The following is a 10,476-nucleotide window of genomic DNA, read 5'->3' on the forward strand; positions in this document are numbered from 1 at the left end:
AGGAGGGAGTCCCGAAGATGGATGAGGGAGGAAGGGAAAGAAGGAGGAGACCACCACCACCACCTGTTAGCTCAACCAGCTCTCTATGGAATTCAGTTAAACCAAATAGGAAATAAGAACAGCAGTTCAGATACTGTCTTGTTTATTACCCCATAACGGAGCAATGACTTCTGGGGGCGGGGGGGGGGGGGGGACCAGGACAGGGACAGACATGTTCTATACACTGTGAAAGAAAGCAATGCTTAAAATAACCTGGACTTTATTTTGCCATATAGTCTAATCTTTGGGTGATCTTTGTATCCTAACTGAAGACTACATGATTCATCAAAACTGTAATTTCGAAAAGCGGGAGAGTGAAGCAAAGGACAGATGCCAGAGACACTGCAGAAAATTTCTACAGTGAATGAATGAGACACATTAACTCCAATATGTAACAACTCACCTCTCTGCAGATAGAAGGCAAAGAATTCCCAGTATTATACCTGCAGGTTCTACATTCCCAGCGTCACCAACCCTGTGACAGTTCAAAAATGACAAGAATCACTCATCTCTAAACTCAGTCTCTCCCTCAATGTCTCACTCCAATCCCTCTTTATTTCAAAACCTTTCCTGAGTTCCGTCTTTCCTTAAGCACACCTTAATTCAAATGAGCTTCCCTAGTTCTAATTAGGAGTTGGTTTTTCTCCTATTCTCTCTGGGAATGTTGGGTTTCTGGTCTCTCCGTTCCTTTTCTGCGTATTTATGTTCCCAACAATGGCAAAAGACGACACCTTTAAATTCATGCCGCGAGCCATTAAAAATTTGCAATCTCCTGTAAATCTACTTCCAGAATAACCATTATTCAAGGAATCCTTTCCACTAAAAATGAAAGGCAAGCTAGGGAAATACATTAGACAGAGGAAGTAAACACAGGGCCATACCTAGGTATTTTGTAAGCCACAGGGAAGAACTTGGTCCCTTCCAGGCCCCTAACCCACGAGCCGGACTCCAACTAGGAAAGGGATGCCACCGCCCCCACCTCCAGTGCTTTCCGCTTGACCTTGCTCAGAATCCTGCGCAAAGTCGGGACCTCTCGGTCTTCTCGACTCCAGCGCCTCCACCACGGAACTCGGAATTCCCACTTTGCAACTGTTCCAGGCAGCACTGCGTCTCCGGTTCACGGTTCCGCACTGAAGGTTTTCAATCTGCCCAGTTCCTCGTCGGGCGGTCATATTCCCCAGGAAACACCCACAGGATTAAAATGATCCCACCCTACCCTTCAAAAGAGTTCAAAACTAGGCAAATCCAACGGCTGGCAGTCATGGCTTTCCGCCAGTCCTGGTCAGTTCTTAGAAGATTCGGACACAGCTCCAACCTCCAAAGTCAAGGGTCTTAGGACGATATGCATAACAGAATGGGGGGCGGGGGAGGAGAAACTCATGCCTCCCGAAGGCCCTGAAGGCTTCATTCTTGGAATTACTATTTCATGTAGGAAACGTGAACTCTTCAAACTCTCGATCGGTCCCCCTCTAACTCGGATTTGGGAGCTCTCACTCACCGAGGGCTTGCAAGTGTCAGTCACAGAGGACCCGACACTATAGGGGAGAAAAAAAATCAAGAGAACTAGCCACCTCCAAAAGCTAAAGACGCTGTCTCCCTCTGCCCCAGGCAGCAATTATCAGAAATGCCTCCAACTTTTCCCTTCTTAGAGGATGCGGACCACCGCCCCACGCCTCCTCTCCATCATAATCTGATGATTTGGTAGTACCGCTAATCTTCCAGGTGCAGGGGGCAAGGAGGGTGGGGTGGGGAGGGGAGAAGAGCCCCGCTTTCACTCCTCAAGAAACTTCTGGGACTCGTATTACGCAACTCAGGGACCAAGCTCCCACAACTGGACATCTTCCCGCAAGACCCCGCGCAAGGGGGTGAGGGAGGAGGATGAACACCTTCTCCGGTCCCGGTCCCTTGGGTTTTCTAGAAGCTACCTGCAGCAGAACCGCAGACAGGGGCGGCGCGCGCCCATCTCCTCCCATTCTCCCCGAAGGTTCCCACCGGAAAAGTGGGAAGGCCCGCGACTTGAGTCAGAGTGCTGGGAAGCCCGCAGGGAGGCGCAGAACCTCGGCTTCCGAGAAGTTCCTGACTGCGGCGCTGGGGACCAGACAGACCCCAGCCCAGGGACGCAGGGCTCAGCATACCTTCCAGCCGCCTTGGTCCCCCAGTCCCAGCTCGGACGTCCCAGTCAGCTCTCCAGACCTGTTGAGATGCAGCGACGCGGGGCCCGGCTGCGGACCGCGGACCAGAGTGCAGCCGGTGCGCACGAGCGCGGTGCGCAGGAGCCCGGCCGGTTCCGCCAGCTCCGGGCTCGCAGCTTAAGGCACCAGCAGCGGTGGAACGCCGGGACGCTTAGGCCACGCCCTCCGCGCCAGGGCACGCCCCTCTCCTCACCCTCCCCCGGCCCGACACCAGCCTGGCTCCGCCCAGGCCCACGCCCTCCTGTTGGCGTCACCCAAAAGGCCAGGAGCAGCGCCAGCCTCCGGGGCAGAGACTGGTGGGAGGAGTGCGGGGGAGCTGTGACTCTGAGTGGATTCAAGGGTGGCCGCGCCGTCCGCGGGGGTGACCCTGCCCCAGGCCTCTGCGGGGAACGAGAATCCTCTAGTTTGACCGGGAGATTAAGCTCCGGGTCAAGTTCCTACTGAAAGTGTCAAGAAGGCTTTTTGCGATCTCCTGTACAATTGAGATGGATTCTGTGCCCTGTAATGGCGATAATAACTAACATCTGAGGCGCGTTTTACAGCTTAAAAGGGCTTTTCACACACAAGCCCGTTTCATCTTCACAACAGGCTTATAAAACATGTATTGTTCCCATCTCCCAAATAATGAAACCGAAGCTCCGAAAAATAAGTATTGTGCTCAACGTCTCAGACTCCAACGTGACTTGGGAAACCGGGTCTCTGGGATTCAGCCTCCGGCTTTTTGCGCTCCGTGGGCCCAACCGCAGGGAATTCTAATGGATGGAGGGGTCTCTGGCGAGCAGACCCAGAGGAAGAAGGGTGAAGCTGATTCCCGATTCCTGCTCTGAGCACACTAATAAGCCGGCTTCATTCCGGAACTCCACCTGTCTCCCTGAAAGAGAGGCAGAAAGATTGTATCAAATGGCCTTGGACGCCCCCACCCATATCTTAATGATGAAAATCACCTTACTTAAACGTAATCCAGTGTATTATGTAAATGAATGTAATGTATGAAAAATAAGCCCTTCCGTGCTCTATGTTCCTTTCTCTCCTTTTTCTTTCAATTAAGTGCTACTTTTCCTCTCCTGAGACCTTCATTGTCCACCAAATTGAAAATCTGATCGATAAATATTTGCATTTCGAAATTAAACACTTGATTGACTACTGTTCTCTATTTCCCATGGATTTTTTCCCAAAATAAAGGTGATACAGCTCAGTGGCAGTATGCCCCCACTGTTGAGAGCCTGTTAATTTACTTTAATAGTGAAACTAATTAGGAGGTCCCTGATGAGATCTGGCAGGGAGTCTGTTGTCAGGCGTTTCCGACTTTGAGACAGGGTCTTCTGTAGCCCAGGCTGGCCTCCTTTTCACTATACAGCCAAGGATGACCTTAAGCTCCTAATTCTCCTGCTTCCATCTGGGGAGTGCTAGGATTACAGTTGTGTGCTGCCCTGCTCTGGTTATACAGTGCTGAGGGCAGAACCCTAGATTCACCCAGGGCTTCCCCATGCTGGGCTGGATCTCTCTCTCTCTCTCTCTCTCTCTCTCTCTCTCTCTCTCTCTCCCTCTCCCTCTCCCTCTCCCCCCCCCAGGGCCTATTCTACCTCAGAGCTATACCCCCAGCCCTGATAGTGGGTATCTTTAGATGAAACTACTACAGGAGGTCTCCAAGCTGGGTGGGACAGGACTCACCTCCGACAGACCGTCGGTGCTTTGGAAGTATCTATTTTCAACAATGACAATTTTTTTTTTTTGCTATGTACCTAATATGTTTCATTGTAAAAGAAGAAAAATGATGTTGACATTGGAAGTTCAGTAATTGTATCTTCTTGCCTTTGGCGTTGAAAATGACGCAGCTTTGGTTCAGAGAGCAGCTCGTTCTACTTATATGAATATTTTGAAGGCAATGTGCCAGACACTAGAACACACCAATGACAAAAACAGAACTCTAGTTCACAGGACATTGCGGTGGGATGGCAGGCACAGCTGGTGAATGAGCAGTTTCAGTCACTTATCTGCCCATTTGTTTCCCCAGCGGTAACAGGCAGTTTGAAACACTTGAACCAGGACTGGAGGGATGGCTCAATGGTTAAGAGCGCTTGCTCTTCTTTAGAGGACCTGAGTTCAGTTCCCAGTTCCCACGTCAAGTGACTGACAACCACTGGTAACCCCAGCTCCAGGGATCTGATGCCCTCTTCTGGCCTCTGCAGGCACCTGCGTATACATATAATTTTAAAATACTAAAATAGGGCTGAAGAGATGGCTCAGTGGTTGAGTATGGCAGCTCTTGCAGGGGATCTGGGTTCGCTTCTCAGCACCCACATGGTGACTCACAATCATACATAACTCCATTTCCAGGGGATCTGACCTCCTCTTCTGGCCTAAGCTGGCATTGCATGACATTGGGGCACTTACATTCAGGCACAACATTCATACACATAAAATAAAATAATAAGAACAAATCATTTTATTTTTAAAAATATTTTATTTTTGGCAGGGAGACCCTGACTAAAAAAAAAACCAAAAAATTATTTTTTTATTACTCTTGTTTTATGTGTATGAGTGTATTGCCTGCATGTGTGTAAGTACGCCTGTGTTATGCAATGTCCAAGGAGGTTAGAAGAAGGTGTTGGATTCTCCCGAAACTGAAGTTAGGGATGGTCGTTAGCCACTATGTGGGTGCTGGGAATCGAATTTGGGTCTTCTGCAAGGGCAGCTAGTGCTCTTAACCCCTGAGCCATCTCTCCAGCCCCTATTTTTTTATTTTATGTGTGTGAGTGTATTGCTGGCATGTATGCAACTGCACCTGTGTCATGCAATGCTCAAGGAGGTCAGAAGAGGTTGTCTTATTGCCTGGAACTGTAGTTACAGACAGATGGTTGTTAGCTGCCATGTGGGTGCTGGGATTTGAACCTGGGTCCTCTGCAAGAACAGGCAGTGCTCTTAACTGCTGAGTCATCTCTCCAGCCCCAATAAATCTTTTTAAAAGTACTTAAAGTGCTTAAATAAAAATAATTTTTTCATAATAAAGAAAAAGCTGGGACTGGGAATGCAGCTCAGTTAGAGCAGGCCATCAACACCAGAAAAAAAAAAAAAAAAAAGCCTGGGAATGTGGCTCAGCTGATAGAGTGCTTGCCTAGCATATACAAAGTTTGGGGCTCCATCCACATCCCCAGGACTGAATAAAATGTGTTTGGTGGCACACACCTGTAATCCTAGCACTCTGGAAATGGAGACATGAAAATCAAAAGTTCAAGGTCACTCTTGGCTACTTAGAGAAACAAAATAGCCATACTAGTGAGTGTTTTGGGTTTTCTGTTTGTTCATTTGTTTGTTGTTGTTGTTATTTTTTGGCCAGGTGGATGGCTCAGTGGGTAAAAGTATTACCCCTGCACAAGCCTGAGTTTGAGCTGGATTCCCAGAACCCACTTTAAAAAGCCAGATGTCAGCCAGGTGTGGTGGCTCATGTGTTTAATCTCAACACTTGGGAGGCAGAGACAGGTGGATCTCTGTGAGACTGAGGCCAGCCTGGTCTACATAGCAAGTACAAGGCCAGCTGGTGCTACAGGGAGCAGCAGAAACAAGAGTGACCCTGTCTTAACATTCTGGAAGGCAAGAGCCCCCCCCCCAGTTATCCTGTAACCTCCATATTTGTACCATGGTATTCAAGTGCCCCCCACTGCACACACAAAAAGTAAAATAAAATAACAAATATTTTTTGCCTTAATAGAAAAAAATTTTAAATTTACTTTATTATTATTTGAAAGTTTTGATAAGCAGCAGTGTATTTGTGTGTGTGTGTGTTTAAAATTTTATTTATTATTTTTATTTTATGTGTATTGAGTGTATTGCCTGCATGTATGTAAGTGCACCCATGTTGTGCAGTGTCTACGGAGGTCAGAAGAAGGTGTCAGATTCCCTAGAACTGGAGTTATGGATGGTTGTTAGCTACCATGTGGGTGCTGGGAACCAAACCTGAGTCCTATGCAAGAGCAGTCAGTGCTCTTAACCACTGAGCCATCTCTCCAGCCCTTACTTATTTAAAAATTTTTTGAGGTGCTGAGGACTAAACTAGGGTCTTGTGCATGTTAGGCAAGTACTCTACCATTGGGTCACATCCTTAGCCCCATTTCTTTTTTAAGTTATGACATAACCAAAAGAAATTACATAAAGCCAGGTGTGGTGTTGAATGCCTGTAACCCTAGCACTTGGAAAGCTAAAGCAGGAAGATTGGGAGTTTAAGGGCTGGCAAGATGGCTCTTCAGGTTAAGATGCTTACCACCAAGCCTGAGAACATGAGTTCTTTCCCTGGGACCTACAAGGTGGAAGGGGGGCTCCTGAAAGTTGCCCTCTGAACTCTGACCTCCACAGGCAGGACCTATTCCACATACTACCTCCCCTTCAAATAAATACATAAATGTTAAAAAAAATAAAAATAAATAAAAAAAAGAACTGGGAGCCTGAGGCCAGCCTGGGCTATAAATTGAAGCCCTATCTGGAAAAACAAAACAAGTTAAAAAAGATTAGAACAAACAAGCAACAAAAAACCCTCAAAAATAACTTAATAAAGCTGCAGGTTTTTAACTTCGTTAGCAACAGTTTCCTTCAACTTGCCTTATTTGTTTTTTTTTGTTTTGTTTTTGAAACATAGTCTTACTATATAGCCCTGGTGGTCCAGAACTCATTAAGTAGCCCAGGTTGGCCTCAAACATGCAGCACTCCTCTTACCTCTGTCCCCCAAGTGCTAGGACTACAGGTACGTGCCACCATACCCAACCCTCCTATCTTCTTTATTACGACAATCATAAAGAAGCTTACCACCAAGCCTGAGGGCCTGAGTTCTTCAATTATATATTTTTTAGTATATTCAGTGGAAATTCTAATACTTTCTTTTTTATTTTTGAGACAGTGTTCCACTGTTATGCCCAGGCTGGCTTTGAACTCCTAGGCTCAAGCAATCCTTCTGCCTTAGCCTCTCTAGTAGCTGAGGTTACAGGCAGTACACCCATAACCAGACCTGACTTTTATTTTTAATATTTTATTCATTATTTTTATTTTATGTGTATGTGTGTATTTCCTGCGTGTAGGTAAGTGCACCCGTGTTGGGCAATGCCCATGGAGGACAGAAGAGGCTGTCGGATCCCCTGGGACTGGAGTTACAGACAGTTGTTAGCTGCCATGTGGGTGCTGGGATTCAAACCCGGGTCTTCTGCAAGAACAACCAGTGTTCTTAAACACTGAGCCATCTCTCTAGCCCCAGACCTGACTTTCTTTTCTTTTCTTTTTATAAATTTTGAGACAGGGTCTCACTGTATAACCCTGGATGACCTGGAGCTTCCTGTGTAGCCCAGGTTGGCCTGCCTTTGCCTTCCGAGTGCTAGGATCAAAGGCATGCATCACCATGTCAGCAGCCTAGCTTTCTTAATCCTGACAATTTAGACACACACATTTCTGATTACATTTCTTCTAAGGTAAAGCAAGTCTCTGACATCAGTGATTTTAAAAAGAAGAAAAAAACAAAACAAAACAAAAACAAACCAGAATTGAAGAAACAATTCTGGTTTTAATACAATGATTGTTCCTTTAAGCTGATTCTCATGTGCATTTCCTGGGGTGTTTTTTTGACAATTTTCTCCTATGATTTTATTTAAACACAAACAAGAGAAACCCCCGGGACTCACAGACCCTCACATGCTATATCCCAGGAACACCTGAATGGTCTAAGTAGATGAGAAAATGACACTGAGGTAGAGGCGGGCATGTACAGTTGTTTGCTTGACCAACTGAAGTCTCCTAAATGCGGAGGTGAGCAATACCCAAGTGCTTTAAACCAGCGGCGTCGACCATTTTGTTCCCGTAATGAGACACTGTATGTAGGAGAAGGGGAGGAAGAGGAGGAGGAGAAAGAAGGAGATGGGGGAAAATAAGATCAGTTATGGTGGTAACAGGAGACAGGAACCGTACTGATAATTTAACAGGGGAAATGTAATGCAAAGTTTAAGGTTCAGGGAGCATGCCCACAGGAGACTTAGAAGAGAGGGGGAGGCTGCAGCCTACTAAATAGCAGAGATAGTCCCTTCCCCTGCAGTTCATGGGTGAAGTACAAGCCTAGGCGTGAGTTGGAGAGCTGAGAAGTCTTTCTCCTGGGTCAGTGGCGAATTTTTGTTGCAAATTGTATTTTTTGCTAGAGGAGACACCACCTGAACAAGCAGACTGGGGCGAGAAGAGCTGCCTTTGCTATGCCTTGCAGTGTCCCTCTAGTGCCCTCTGCTGATGAGGCTTAACATTGCATTGAGCTGGCAAATGAGACTCGTTCTCAGGGTCCAGATACAGACTGGCCGCTCAAAGCAGGACGAAGGAAAATGGAGCTGAGAAGCAATAAACGATCACCTGGAACGCTCCTCCCCCACTTCTTTCCACCCAGCACTATACTGTCAACAATCATCCATGCTCTGTGTGTATAGAGACCAGATATTCTGTCTTGAGCCCCCTTTTTGGTGAATTTTTCCTTTCATTAGGTTTTTTTGAGGGGGGAGTGGCTCTTTTACACCTCTGTAATTTGTAGAAAAGTGTTACTAATGCAAGTTATTTTAGTCCAATAAAATTAAAGTGCCTAGTTCAATAAAATAGCTTATTTGGGTGAGGCAGGTGGCACATGCCTTCAATCCCAGCACTTGGGAGGTAGAGGCAGGCAGGTCCTCTTTGAGTTCCAGGCCAGCTGCACTACAGGGAGACCCTGACTCAAAAATAACAATAACAAAAAGTGTGTGTGTGTGTGTGTGTGTGTGTGTGTGTGTGTGTGCGCGCGCGCGCACGTGCGCGCTTGACACTGGCTGTTTCTTTTTTGCTTTTGATTTGAGACATGGTTTCATGTAGCCCATGCTGGCCTTGAAGGCCTCCTGATCCTTCTGCCTCTACCTCCCAAGTGCTGAAGTTCCAGGCATTCCCCGCCATGCCTGGCTACTAATAGTTTTAGTTTCAGTCAGGGTTCTTCTAAACATTCCATTACCTGAAGTCTAACTTGCAAAGCCACCTTCCAACAACTTGTTAATAAAATTATAAAGGGCATAAAATAAGATAATGATTAATATTTATGAATCATCCACCTATAATGAATAGAAAAATGTAAAACTACCATAACCCTTGTCTTGTCACTGGTCCCGACCCCAGAGTTTAGAGCTGACACTTACCAGTTCCCTCTTCCACAACCTACCTCATATTTCCTTTGCCCTTGGCCAGAAACTCAGCTGGTCAGCTGTTCTCATAAAGTGACCTGAACTTAAGTCAGAGGTATCCAAGTCTCCAATTCCTTTCTGATTCTTTGATATAGTTTTTATTAATATATATGATTGGGCATTGAAGTAGGAAGTGATATCCCAGGAAATACCTGCGTTCCAGATGTAGCCCTGCTTGTACTGATGGGATGGTGGCACCCTAGGGTCTCTGAGATCTTTGCCAATTTGAGACCAGTCACTTCAGTGTCTATTTTTATTATTTTAGTTTTGCTTGTGGCCTGTCCATCTATGAAGCACTTCATTGCTTTAATTTCAAAGAAGAAAAGAATGCCAGGCCATCCAGGATCCAAGCTCTCTAGAATCCAACTCTTACCTCTTAGAGAACCCAGGCCCTAGGCAGAGAGGGCTGTGAGAAGATAGAGACACACATAGGCCCCTGCCACCTGCTCGTGGAAAGCAGCCTTAGCCAAGCCCCACTCCCCTACCTAGACAATAAGTGACTAGTCACATAGCCTAAGACATGTACACTCCACTTTCCTATCTCAGTCTCATAACAGGTCACACATTGAAGACAAGAGGAAAAATGTTATGAGTGGACTGTTTCTGAGTGGACAACTGTTTGGTACAATAATGAGAGGATTCACTCTCACTCATTCCCCTTGACTTCTAGACCTGTATGTTCTTGCTATGGAGGAGATGGCTGTATATAATAATCTCTGACTCAAAGCATATACCACATCTTGCAAGATAGAGCCCTAACTTTAGCGATGTTATTTCATCACTGCTGTAGTCTGAATAGTTAATGTCTCTCCCAAAATTCCTAGTGTGAAAATCTTACCCCCAGGTTGATAGTATTTGGAGGTACAGTTTTGGGAAGTTGATTAGGTTGTGGGGCCAGAGCCCTCATGAATGAGGGTTAGCATTTTCTAAATAAAAAAAGATGAAGAAGGCCGGGCATGGTGGTGCATGCCTTTAATCCTAGCACTTGGGAGGCAGAGTCAGGCGGATCTCTGTGAGTTCAAGGCCAGCCT

At 46.3% G+C, this 10,476-nt stretch overlaps 1 pseudogene; it reads left to right on the plus strand.

Annotated features, from left to right (window-relative positions):
- Positions 1–7,969: 7,969 nt before the first annotated feature.
- LOC103748990 overlaps positions 7,970–10,476 on the plus strand; it is a 10,992-nt pseudogene continuing 8,485 nt past the window's right edge.

The sequence above is a fragment of the Nannospalax galili genome, unplaced genomic scaffold (assembly GCF_000622305.1).
Source record: "Nannospalax galili isolate Female #2095 unplaced genomic scaffold, S.galili_v1.0 scaffold405, whole genome shotgun sequence".
Taxonomy (NCBI): domain Eukaryota; kingdom Metazoa; phylum Chordata; class Mammalia; order Rodentia; family Spalacidae; genus Nannospalax; species Nannospalax galili.